Source organism: Ziziphus jujuba, chromosome 5 (genome assembly GCF_031755915.1).
Source record: "Ziziphus jujuba cultivar Dongzao chromosome 5, ASM3175591v1".
Lineage (NCBI taxonomy): Eukaryota > Viridiplantae > Streptophyta > Magnoliopsida > Rosales > Rhamnaceae > Ziziphus > Ziziphus jujuba.
Window position 1 is genome coordinate 21,429,580 of NC_083383.1, and position 13,535 is coordinate 21,443,114.

General features: G+C 32.9%; 2 non-coding genes across 2 annotated transcripts; one reads left to right on the forward strand and one right to left on the reverse strand.

The window, feature by feature from the left end:
• Positions 1–1,131: 1,131 nt before the first annotated feature.
• LOC125419704 (small nucleolar RNA R71) lies at positions 1,132–1,238 on the reverse strand. Its single transcript, XR_007238584.1, has one exon. It is a non-coding gene; the product is annotated as a small nucleolar RNA R71 (small nucleolar RNA).
• Positions 1,239–10,131: 8,893 nt separating this feature from the next.
• Positions 10,132–10,238, forward strand: LOC132803934 (small nucleolar RNA R71). The gene has a single exon (XR_009639221.1). It is a non-coding gene; the product is annotated as a small nucleolar RNA R71 (small nucleolar RNA).
• Positions 10,239–13,535: the final 3,297 nt, after the last annotated feature.

The window sequence follows — 13,535 nt, forward strand, 5'->3', positions numbered from 1 at the left end:
CGAGTTGATTTTACACATCAAGTTTTTGGCGCCGTTGCCGGGGATTAAGGCATTAATATTAATTCGGATTGGGTTTAGTAGTACTTTGAACATTGTTTTCTTATTTTAAATTTTTATATTTATTTCTTAATTTTGGTTTTAGTGTTGCATGCTAGGGTTTTAATTCTTTGCTTGTTTGGCCAACTTGCTTTGAATTTTTAATACTTATTTTGTGGTACTTGAAACCAAAATTGTGTTTTTAATTTATTGTTGCTTAGTTTACAAGTCTAGCATACTTAGGGATTTTAGTATTATTTTTTATTTGTTTGGTTGAATAAGATTAGGTTTAGCTTTCTTTTAGTTGAAATTTTAGTTTGGCATAATTGTTTACTTTAAAAGCATACCTACACAAAAGGGTTTAATTTTTTTGCATTCAAATCGTTTGGTTCATTATTTCCTAGAGTTATTTTCATTTATCTTTTAGTTAAGTGTTAGTTTGTTTTTCTCTATTGCTAATTGATTTTAATTGTTAGATTAGTTAGCAACATTATAATTCTAATAATTTTTTTTTTCTTGTTCAATTTTCTAATTTTCTTTCTAATTTATTTTACTTGCTCTCTTTTTAGGAATTAGGTGTTGTGTATGAGTCATAGTGGTGATCAAGAGTTCACGGAGGAAGTTGACTTAGAAAATAAACCAGCACCTAGAAAACAAGCCATAAGAGGTACTTGGGTACGTATAGACCAAGGAACTCAAGAAGGTGCAATGGCCAACCAAAGAGAAGATGATTTGCCCATATGCGAGTATGCTGCTCACAAGAAAGTTGGTGATTTGTCTTGCATAAGGAGACCACCCATTGAAGCAAACAATTTTAAAATTGAAGCATCTACTACTTCTTTGCTTAATAATGTTCAATTTTGTGGTTTGCCTCATGAAGATCCAAACATGCATATTTCTAGTTTTCTTCAATTGTGTGATATGTCTAAACAAAATGGTGTTTCTGATGATGCTTTTCGATTAAGACTTTTTCCTTGGTCTCTTAGAGACAAGGCAAAAGTGTGGTTAAATTCTTTACCTGCAGGTACTATCAATACATGGGATGCTATGGAGGCAAAATTCCTAGACAAATTTTTTCCTCCATCAAAGACCGCAAAATTGAAAAGTGATATAAACAATTTTTGTCAATGGGACCAAGAGACTTTGTATGATGCATGGGAGCGCTTCAAGGAACTATTAAGAAGATGCCCACACCATGGTTTTCCAACATGGATACAGGTACAGATTTTCTATAATGGTCTAGATTATGGTAACAAACAATTGGTAGATGCAGCTGCAGGAGGTTCTTTAATGAAGAAGAGGCAATCAGAAGCATTTGAATTAATTGAAGAGATGGCCCATAATAACTACCAATATCCAAGTGAGAGGAGACTAAATGGAAGAAGTCAAGTAAAGGCCGTGGAAGACGTTGATATTAACAACTTAGGAGCTCAACTTGCAACCCAATTCATGAAGACCTTGAACACTCAATTTGGTCAAATAGGGGTGAATTCTATCCAATCTACTAATAATTTTTTATTTTGTGATTTATGTGGTGCTCATGATCATAAGAGTGTGGATTGCCAAGTTGGAAATCCCTTTGCTTCTGATGATGTTAATTTTGTAGGGAACTTCCAAAAGCAACAAAACAATCCATATTCTAACACATATAATCCAGGATGGAGGAACCACCCAAATTTTTCATGGTCTAACAACAACCAGCAAGGGTCTAATCAAGGACAAAGTGGAGGGTTTCAAAGACAACAATTCCAATCTCCATTCTACCAAAAGCCGCAACTTGCACATCAAAATCAAAATTCTTCTCAAGCTCAAACTCAATTTTCTTCACTTGAACAATCCTTGCAACAGTTATCTAATAATACTAATTCATTCATGCAGAGAACTGAGCAACAATTGACAAACCATAGTCAAATGTTCAACAACCAAATGGCTGCAATCAAAAGCTTGGAGAACCAAATAGGTCAATTAGCAACTCAATTCCAAAGAAGTCAAGGAACTTTGCCAAGCCAAACGGAGAAGAACCCAAAGGAGCAGGTTCAAGCCATTACATTAAGAAGTGGAAAGCAAGTAGCCGAGCCTAAAGAAAGTGACAAAGGGATGGTAATTCTTGATGATGAAGATGAAGAGAGCCCTATAGACTCAACATCACACTTGGTCACACATGACAACTCAAAATCAAATGTGGAGCATAAGGAGGCTTATAGGAGAAAAGATGAAGGTTTAAGTGATGCCATGAAGTCTCCACCAACAAAGTACATACCACCACATGGAAGAGAGGCCGAGAGCTCACCAACTGGATCAAAGAAAGTTGAACCAGCACCTTACCTAACCAAACCTATTGACAAGCACAACGAAAATGAGGAGAAGAATCAAGCCTACAAGAAAACCCCACCTCCACCTTTCCCATCTAGGTTTAGGAATGCAAAGTTAGATAATCAATTTAAAAAGTTTCTTGATGTATTTAAGCAATTGCATGTAAATATCCCTTTCATAGATGCCTTAGAACAAATGCCTTCCTATGTTAAGTTTTTGAAGGAGATATTGTCAAACAAGAGGAGGTGGGAGAATTATGAGTTAGTAGCTTTGAGTGAGGAGAGTAGTGCTAGGTTACACCATAGGATTCCACCCAAGTTAAAAGATCCAGGAAGCTTTGATATCCCGTGTAACATTGGACATTATAATTTTATGGCTCTTTGTGATTTAGGTGCTAGCATTAATTTGATGCCATATAGCATTTACAGGAAGCTTGGAGTGGGAGATGTGAAGCCTACCACAGTGACTCTTCAAATGGCAGATCGAAGCATAAAAAGGCCAAGGGGAATATTGGAGGATGTACTTGTAAAAGTAAACAAGTTCATATTCCCTGCAGACTTTGTGATACTTGATATGGAGGAAGATGACAACATTCCAATCATTCTTGGAAGACCATTTCTTGCAACCGGACGTGCCCTAATTGATGTACAACAAAGGCAAGTAACCCTTAGAGTACTCAATGAGGAGGTAAGTTTTCAAATCCCTAATGTTGTTAAATTTCCTAATCTTGATGAAATTTCTTGCTGCTTTCTTGTTGATGCATGTGATGAATTGGTAAATGATATGGCAAAGGAAAGTAATTTAGATCCCTTAGGATTGAGTGAGTTATTTGGACCATGTACAGAAGAAGAAAAACAAGAGTGTAACATCATAGATATAACCACCCACTGTGAGGTAGATTATGTTGGAAAGTTTGAGGATTTAGGTGAGAGTGGACCTAGAAAGATACCGAGTGTGGAGCACCCACCTATAATTGATTTGAAGCCACTACCTAGTCATTTAAAATATGCTTTTCTAGGATTTAATAATACCCTGCCGGTAATAATTTCATCCACCCTTAGTGAGGACCAAGAAGCCAAACTTTTAGAAGTTTTAAGAGAACATAAAACTGCACTAGGTTGGACTATAGCTGATATTAAGGGTATTAGCCCCTCTATTTGTATGCACAAAATACTTATGGAGGAAGACCATAAACCAACTGTAGAACATCAAAGGAGGCTTAATCCTAATCTTAAGAAAGTGGTTCATGGTGAGATTTTAAAGCTTTTAGATGCCGGGATTATCTATCCTATTTCGGATAGTGATTGGGTAAGTCCTATTCAAGTAGTTCCTAAGAAAGGTGGGATGACTGTGCAAGAGAATGATAAGAGTGAGCTTATTCCTACTAGGTTAGTTACTGGGTGGAGAGTGTGCATTGATTATAGGAAGCTTAATAAGGCCACTAGAAAAGACCATTTTCCTTTGCCATTCATTGATCAAATGTTAGAAAGGTTAGCCGGTAAGGAATATTATTGTTTTCTAGATGGTTATAGCGGTTACAATCAAATAGCTATTGCCCCTGATGATCAAGAAAAGACTACTTTTACTTGTCCTTATGGAACTTTTGCCTATAGAAGGATGCCTTTTGGTTTATGCAATGCACCTGCAACCTTTCAAAGGTGTATGATGTCCATCTTTTCGGATATGGTAGAAGATATCATTGAAATCTTTATGGATGATTTTAGTGTATTTGGTGATTCTTTTACCTCTTGCTTGCAAAATTTATCTAGGGTTCTTCTAAGGTGTAAAGAAATGAATCTTGTGCTTAATTGGGAAAAATGTCACTTTATGGTTCAAGAGGGCATAGTTTTAGGTCATAAGATTTCTAAAAGGGGAATTGAGGTAGATAAAGCTAAAATAGAAGTTATAGAGAAATTGCCTCCACCGACTTCAATAAAAGGTATTAGGAGTTTTCTTGGGCATGCGGGCTTTTATAGGAGATTTATTAAGGATTTTTCCAAGATAACTAAACCTCTTTGTAACTTGTTGAATAAAGATGTTCCCTTTGTTTTTGATGATGAATGCATGCATGCTTTTAATCTTTTGAAAGAAAAATTAATATGTGCTCCCATTATGTGTACTCCTAATTGGAATCTACCTTTTGAAATTATGTGTGATGCTAGTGATTATGCTATAGGAGCTGTTTTGGGACAAAGGAAAGATAAAAAACTGCATGTTATTTATTATGCTTCTAGAACTTTGAATGATGCTCAACTTAATTATGCTACTACTGAGAAAGAGATGCTTGCCATTGTCTTTGCTTTTGATAAGTTTAGAGCATATTTGTTAGGTTCTAAGACCATTGTCTATACCGATCATAGTGCAATTAAGTACCTCATGAGTAAGAAAGAGTCTAAACCTAGGTTAATTAGATGGGTTTTGTTACTTCAAGAGTTTGACTTAGAAATTTTGGATAAAAAAGGAGTAGAAAACCTAGTAGCTGATCACTTGTCTAGGTTGGAATTGAGTGAGGAAAAAGAAGAAAGAGATATAGAAGAGTGTTTTCCAGATGAGAAAGTGTTTAAGGTTGATGGTATGTTTGATGTACCTTGGTATGCTGACATTGTTAATTATTTGGTTACTAATGTTATGCCGCCTAGTTTGGAAAAACCATATGAAAAGCATAAGTTTCTTAAGGAAAGTAGGTATTACTTTTGGGATGACCCCTATCTTTTTAAGAAGTGTGCCGATGGTATAATTAGGAGGTGTGTTGCTAGAGAAGAGACAATGTCCATTATTAAAAGTTGTCATTCTAGTGAGTATGGGGGGCATTTTGGGACTAGAAAAACCATAGCAAAAATTTTAAATTCTGGATTTTATTGGCCATCTATGTTTAAAGATACTAATATTTATGTGCAAGGGTGTGATAGGTGCCAGAGAACCGGGAACATATCAAGGAAGAATGAGATGCCTTTGAAGAATATCCTTGAGGTAGAATTGTTTGATGTTTGGGGTATTGATTTCATGGGTCCTTTTCCTTCTTCTTGTGGTAATAAATATATTTTGGTTGCTGTGGATTATGTTTCTAAATGGGTTGAAGCTAGTGCACTACCTACTAATGATGCACGAGTTGTAGTGAAATTTTTAAAAAAATACATTTTTACTAGATTTGGTACACCCCGAGCAATCATTAGTGATGGTGGCACTCATTTTTGTAACAAACAATTTGAATCCCTTCTTGCTAAATATGGTGTTAGGCATAAAATTGCTACCCCTTACCACCCACAAACTAGTGGGCAAGTAGAAATTTCAAACAGGGAAATAAAGAGGATTTTGGAGAAGACGGTCAATGCTTCAAGAAAGGATTGGAGCTTAAAGCTAGATGATGCACTTTGGGCATACCGGACCGCCTACAAGACCCCCATTGGTACTTCTCCGTATAAACTGGTTTTTGGTAAGGAATGTCATCTTCCCGTGGAATTGGAGCATAAAGCATATTGGGCAACCAAGTTTCTCAATTTTGATCAAGAGGCTGTGGGCAAGAATAGGCTATTGCAATTGGATGAACTTGAAGAATTTAGGATGGATGCTTTCGAGAATGCAAAGATTTACAAAGAAAAGACAAAGAGATGGCACGACAAGATGATTAAAAAGAGGAACTTTCATGTTGGACAAAAGGTACTTCTTTATAACTCTAGACTTAAATTGTTTCCAGGTAAATTAAGATCAAGATGGAGTGGACCATATGATATTGTACAAATTTTTCCAAGTGGAGCAATTGAAATCACCAAACCGGGACATGAAAGTTTTAAGGTGAATGGGCAGCGGTTGAAGCCATATTATGAAGGTGGAGTGCTTGAGACTAGCCTCTACTTGGATGATCTTAATTAAGTTAAAGGGAGGAGTCAAGCTAATGACTTTAAACAAGCGCTCTTGGGAGGCAACCCAAATTTCTTTCTTTACCTTATATTTATCTATTTATTTTAATTTTTTTTTTGTTTTCTTCTTTTAGGATGTTTTGATGTGTTTTATTTGAATTCTTGCAAGGTTTTAAGATGTTTAGGTGTAAAAGAGCAAAAGATGAAGGTTGAGAATTTCAAGTCTAAAGTTAGATTTTTCGAGTATAACCACCTTGAATATTCATTGGAGTACATCAACTTGCATGGGTACATTCCCTTCTTTTTGGCCGCATGGTGTGTAGGGAAAATGCAACATGTAGGTTTTTCCTAAGTTTTCACATTTCGAGGAACATTCCATGTCTTCAAAGGGGAGTATTCTTTGCCTTTTGTTTACTTTTGCTTTATTTTATGTTTTTCACAATGAGGACATTGTTCATTTTAAGTTTGGGGGTGAAAAGCATGCTTTGCATCTTTTAAATCTTGTCCATTTAAGTGTTTTTATAAGTTTTCAAAAATGTTAGTTTTAGTTTTTATTTTCCTTCATTATTAAAAAAAAAAAAATTGTTTTTGTGGTGTTTTCTTAAGTACTTTAATGAGCCAATGATAAGACTATGATTGAAAATAAATTGGTTTTTAGATGGTGGATTTGTTTTTGTGTATGCCTAAATGCTTGAATATAAATTCACATATTGTTACTTTCAATAAATTTTGAGCACATAATCAATAATGCATAATTTAGATTGTGTTTTGAAGAAGGTTTGCATGAATTAGAGTACTTTATTATTAATTGAACTCTAGAACTTGCTTGATTATTGCTTGAGGCGAAATCCTAGGTGAATGCATTACTAAGAACATGATTTAGGCCATCTTTGTTTAAGTTTGAGCCTTTCAAGCCAACCTAATACATTATGTTCCACTAGTACCTTATTTGAGCCTTTAGGATGCATAAATATGTATTAGAGCCTTTTCTTCATTAAAGCACATTTACTTACCCTTTTTGAGCCTTAAATTTCTTTTTCCTACCTTGAACATACTACAAAGAGAGCGTTAATTGAATTGATATGAATATATGCTTGTGAGCTTGTTTGAGTGTTGAAAAAGAAAAAAATGAGAAAAAGGAAAAAATAAAGTTTGGAGGTTAAGTATTTGGTGAATTTGGCTCTAGTATGCATTTTTGTGTAAATTGGAGGTTTGAATGTGCAATAAGAAGAAAAATAATTTTGGGGGCTTAGTGGAAAAGAAAGAAAAAAAAAAGAAAGAAAAAAAAAAGAAATAAAGAAAGAATATGTGTGATTTGAAGAATATATGCACAATAAAAAGGAGAAAAAGGATATTGAAATTGAAGTTAAAATAAGAAAAGAAGTTCTAATAAAGAAACAAATTTTACAAGTAATTTATTCATTGACATTTAATTTTAGCTTTCTTTATTTGATTTATTATATCCTATCCTTTTCTTTCTTTAGCCTTATCCATTAGCCTTAGCAATAGAAACCATGAAGTCCTAATGATTTAAGGTAATGCGTTAACCTACATTAGTGGAGGGTGATAATTAAGTCAAGCATATGGTAGTTCATACTTTATTATCAATTTCTAATTCTTGTAAATTTATTCAAGCATATGATAATTAAGTGTATAAATTGATTTCCACACACACACATTGGAAGTATCATATATGTTGGATAGAATATAAGGTATTGAGTTACATAATTACTTTGAAACCATTTGAAAAGTCATATGTTATACAATCTTTGAGGCACCTCATTAAAGTATCTTATGTTCTTTAAATAAAATTTCATTTTCTTATTCTTTTTCTTTGCTAGGGACTAGCAAATCTTAAGTTTGGGGGTATTTGTTAGGTCTAAAATATTGACGATTTTATGCCATATTTATAGCTTAATATTTGTGAGTTTGTGTTAATTTGTTATGGAAAGATACTTAATTAGGTATTTTTCCTAATCTAGGTAAAAGAGGAAGAATTTTAAGAAAACCACCATAAAAATGGATTCCTTGGGTTGAATTATGGTGGGAAGCAAGATTTGAGCTCGAACAGACTAAGCATTAAAAAGATTCCAAAAAGATACTTTGAAGATTCCATAAAGATTCTATCGGGAATTTCATGATGGAAGTGGATGTCATATGAATCATTACAATCTGAGGATTTCAAATGTCTCATTATTTTTGGATTTCGAGGTGCGAGCAAAGAATTATCATCATTTAAAGTTTGAAATTTATAAAAAGGAATATTCTAGTTAAATCTCCACCATTGATCAAAAGAGAGAATTAAGGCAATTTGAGGGCCAAGATAAAAACAAGTGGCAATAATTGGTTAATTTATCATTAATGAGGCACATGTCATGTCACATGCTTCATTAAGGGTAAATTAGACTAATTAACTATTTTTTTCAGGAGGAATTAGATAAAAGGAAAGTAGTAGAGAGCAAGTAATATACAGTTTCCTTCTTACACATGAAATTCGTCCAACCCTCTTCATGGCTTAAAAAAGGTATCTTCCAAGACTCCCACATTGAAAATAAAGAGAGAAAAAGATTCCCAAGGCCCTATATATATAGCCCCCACCACATTGAAGGAAGATATACAAGTTTAGAGAGTTATTTAAGAGCTTTTAGGAGACTTAAATAGAAACAAACCAAATTTTGGGAGTTTCTAAGATTCTCTTAAGAGTTCTAGGGTTTTAAAGTTTTAGAGCTCTTGGAGGGGAATTTCTTCAATAGTTTTTATTCTCTTTTCCTTTCTCTTTAATTGTGAATCTTATTATTTTTAATAATTATGGATGTTGAAATTATTTTTACCATGAACTAATTTTCATAGCTAGGGCTATGATGTAGCCCTAATTATGAAGGTTTAATTATTTTAATATATGTTGAGTTTTATTTAATTAGTAATATGTTTTGTTAATAAATCATTGGTATACTTAATGCTTTCATAGGCCGGAAGGAATGAATGATTTTAATAATATTTGAGCTTGGAAAAGGATAATATTATGGATCTCCAATGATTTACATGAATGCATAATTGATTGGAAAATAGTTATGTCTCATGCCATATTATTTGATTAATCTATGCTTGATGAATTTGCATGATTTAATTTATAGGCCGGAAGGAATAAATTAGGTTATGTGAATATTATCAATTGTGAGTGGAAACTACTTTTGATTAATTTTGTGATTAAGTATGGTTAACAAAATTACTAGTTAATTAAATTGACATATTTAAGTAATTAAATTGGAATAGTTAGTGGTGAAATCAAATGCCCTAGTATTCATTATTATTCAATTCTCTCTCTTGCTTGAAATTGATCTAATTTTAATTGATTGCTCTTGTTTAATTTAGTTTATTTAGTTTTCAATTGCCATCTTAAATTTTAGTTCAAATATTATCAAAACCTAATTATCTTTGGTACTTAATACTTAATCCCTTGGGTACGACAACCCTATTTTTCCACTTTATTACTTGAAAACGATTCGTGCACTTGCGAGTTGATTTTACACATCAATTAACATCATCAGAAGCAAAGGGATTTCCAACTTGGCAATCCACACTCTTATGATCATGAGCACCACATAAATCACAAAAATTATTAGTAGATTGGATAGAATTCACCCCTACTTGACCAAATTGAGTGTTCGAGGTCTTCATGAATTGGTTTGCAAGTTGAGCCCCTAAGTTGTTAATATCAACCTCTTCAACGGCCTTTACTTGATGTCTTCCAGTTAGTTTCCTTTCACTTAGATATTGGTAGTTATTATGGGCCATCTCTTCAATTAATTCAAATGCTTCAGATTGCCTCTTCTTCATTAAAGAACCTCCTGCAGCTGCATCCACCAATTGTTTATTACCATAATCTAAACCATTATAGAAAATCTGTACCTGTATCCATGTAGGAAATCCATGGTGTGGGCATCTTCTTAATAGTTCCTTGAAGCGCTCCCATGCATCATACAAAGTCTCTTGGTCCCGTTGACAAATATTATTTATATCACTTTTCAATTTTGCGGTCTTTGATGGAGGAAAAAATTTGTCTAGGAATTTGGCCTCCATAGCATCCCATGTAGTGATTGTACCTGCGGGTAAAGAATTTAACCACACTTTTGCCTTGTTTCTACGAGACCAAGGAAAAAGTCTTAATCGAAAAGCATCATCAGAAACACCATTTTGTTTAGACATATCACACAACTGAAGAAAACTAGAAATATGCATGTTAGGATATTCATGAGGCAAACCACAAAATTGAACATTATTAAGCAAAGAAGTAGTAGATGCTTCAATTTTAAAATTATTTGCCTCAATGGGTGGTCTCCTTATGCAAGACAAATCACCAAGTTTCTTGTGAGCGGCATACTCGCATATGGGCAAATCATCTTCTCTTTGATTGGCCATTGCACCTTCTTGAATTCCTTTCTCTATATGTACCCAAGTACCCCTTGTGGCTCGTTTCCTAGGTGTTGGTTTATTTTCCAAGTCAACTTCCTCCTTGAACTCTTGATCACCACTGTGACTCATACACATCACCTAATTCCTAAAAAGAGAGCAAGGAAAATAAATTAGAAAGGAAATTAAAAAATTAAACAAGAAAACAAAAATTGGAATTCTAATGTTGCTAACTAATCTAACAATTGAAATCAATTAGCAATAAAGAAAAACAAACTAACACTACCTAAAAGATAAATAAAATAACTCTAGGAAATAATGAACCAAACAAGAAGAAAAGAATGCAAAAATTAAACCCTTTTGTGCAGGTATGCTATTAAAGTAAACAATTATGCCAGACTAAAATTTCAACTAAAAGTAAGCTAAACCTAATCTTATTCAACCAAACAAATAAAATAATAATAATAATATCTCTAAGTATGCGAAACTTGTAAATCTAGACACCAATAAATTAAAAACACAATTTTGGTTTCAAGTACCACAAAATAAGTATTAAAATTCAAAGCAAGTTGGCTAAACAAGTAAAAAATTAAAACCTAGCATGCAACACTAAAACCAAAATTAAGAATTAAATATAAAAAATTTAAAATAAGAAAAATATAATCAAAATACTACTAAACCCAATTCGAATTAATATTAATGCCTTAATCTCGGGCAACGGCGCCAAAAACTTGATGTGTAAAATCACCTCGCAAGTGCACGAATTGTTTTCAAGTAATAAAATGGAAAAATAGGGTTGTTGTACCCAAGGGATTAAGAATTAAGTACCAAAGATAATTAGGTTTTGGTAATATTTGAACTAGTACTTAAGATGGCAATTGAAAATTAAATAAACTAAATTAAACAAAAACAAGAAATTAAAATTAAATCAATTTCAAGTAAGAAAGTAAGTTTAATAATTATGAATACTAGAGCATTTAATTTAACCACTAACTATTCCAATTTAATTACTTAAATATGTGAATTTAATTTACTAGTAATTTTGTTAACCACACTTAATCACAAAATCAATCAAAAGTATTTTTCACTCACAATTGATAATATTCACATAACCTAATTTATTCCTTCCGACCTATAAATTAAATCATGCATATTCATTAAGCATAGATTAAGCAAATAATATGGCATGGGACATAACTATTTTCCAATCAATTATACATTCATGTAAATCATTGGAGATCCATAATATTATCCTTTTCCAAGCTTAAATATTATAAAAATTATTCATTCCTTCTGGCCTATGAAAGCATTAAGCATACCAATTATTTATTAACAAAACATATTACTAATTAAATAAAACTCAACATATATTAAAATAATTAGACCTTCATAGTTAGGGCTACATCATAGCCCTAGCTATGAAATCAGTTCATGGCAAAAATAATTTCAACATCCATAATTATAAAGAAAAAACAATAATGTTCACAATTAAAGAGAAAGAAATGAGAATAAAAACTATTGAAGAAATCCTTCTCCAAAAGCTCTCCAAGTCGTAGCCTTCTTCTCCAAGCAAGCCCACGTCTCTATGTCCCCTCCAAACTCTCCAATTGATCTTCTAAAATTCTAAAACTTTAAAACTCTAGAACCTTTAAGAGATATTTAGAAACCCCCAAAATTTGGTTTGTTTCTATTTAAACCTCCTAAAAGCTCTTAAATAACCCTCTAAACTTGTATATCTCCCTTCAATGTGGTGGGGGCTATATAGATAGGACCTTAGGAACCTTTTTTTCTCTTTATTTTCAATGTGGGAATCTTAGAAGATACCTTTTTTAGGCCATCAAGAGAGTTGTACGAATTTCATGTGTAAAAAGGAAACTTGATATTACTTGCTCTCCAATACTTTCATTTTCTCCAATTCTTTCTAAAAAAATGTTTATAATTAGTCTAATTTGCCTTTAATGAAGCATGTGACATGACATGTGCCTCATTAATGATAAATTAATCAATTATCTCCACTTGTCCTAATCTTGACCCTTGGATTGCCATGATTCCCTCTCTTAATCCATGGTGGATATTTAACTAGAAATATTACTTTTTATAAATTCCAAACTTTAAATGATGATATCTTTTTACTCAAACCTCGAAATCCAAAACTAGTGTGATATTTGAAATAGTCAGACCATGAGGATTCATATGACATCTACTTCCATCATAAAATTCCCGACAGAATCTTTAAGGAATCTTCTTGAAATCTTTTCAATACTTGATCCGTTCAAGCTCAATCTTGCTTCGTACCGTAATTTGACCCAAGGAATCCATTTTTATGGTTGTTTTCTTAAAATTCTTCCCCTTTTACCTAGATTAAGAAAAATACGAAATTAACTATCTTTCCATAACAAATTAACACAAACTAACAAATATTAAGCTATAAATATGGTATAAAATCATCAATATTTTAGACCTAACAAAAACCTTGCAAGAACTCAAATAAAATACATCAAAACATCCTAAAAACAAGAAAACAACTAAAAACAACTAAAATGAATAGATATATAAAACATAAAGAAAGAAGCTTAGGTTGCGTCCCAAGAGCGTTTGTTTAAAGTCATTACGACTCCTTCTTTTTAATTTAATTTGGATCACCTAAGTAGAGGCTAGTCTCATGCATTCCACCTTCATAATATGGCTTCAACCGCTGCCCATTCACCTTAAAACTTTCATGTCCCGATTTGGTGATTTCAATTGCTCTAGTTGGAAAATTTGCACAATGTCATATGGTCCACTCCATCTTAATCTTAATTTACCTGGAAACAATTTAAGTCTAGAGTTATAAAGAAGTACCCTTTGTCCAACATGGAAGTTCCACTGTTTAATCACCTTGTCATGCCATCTCTTTGTCTTTTCTTTATGAATCTTTGC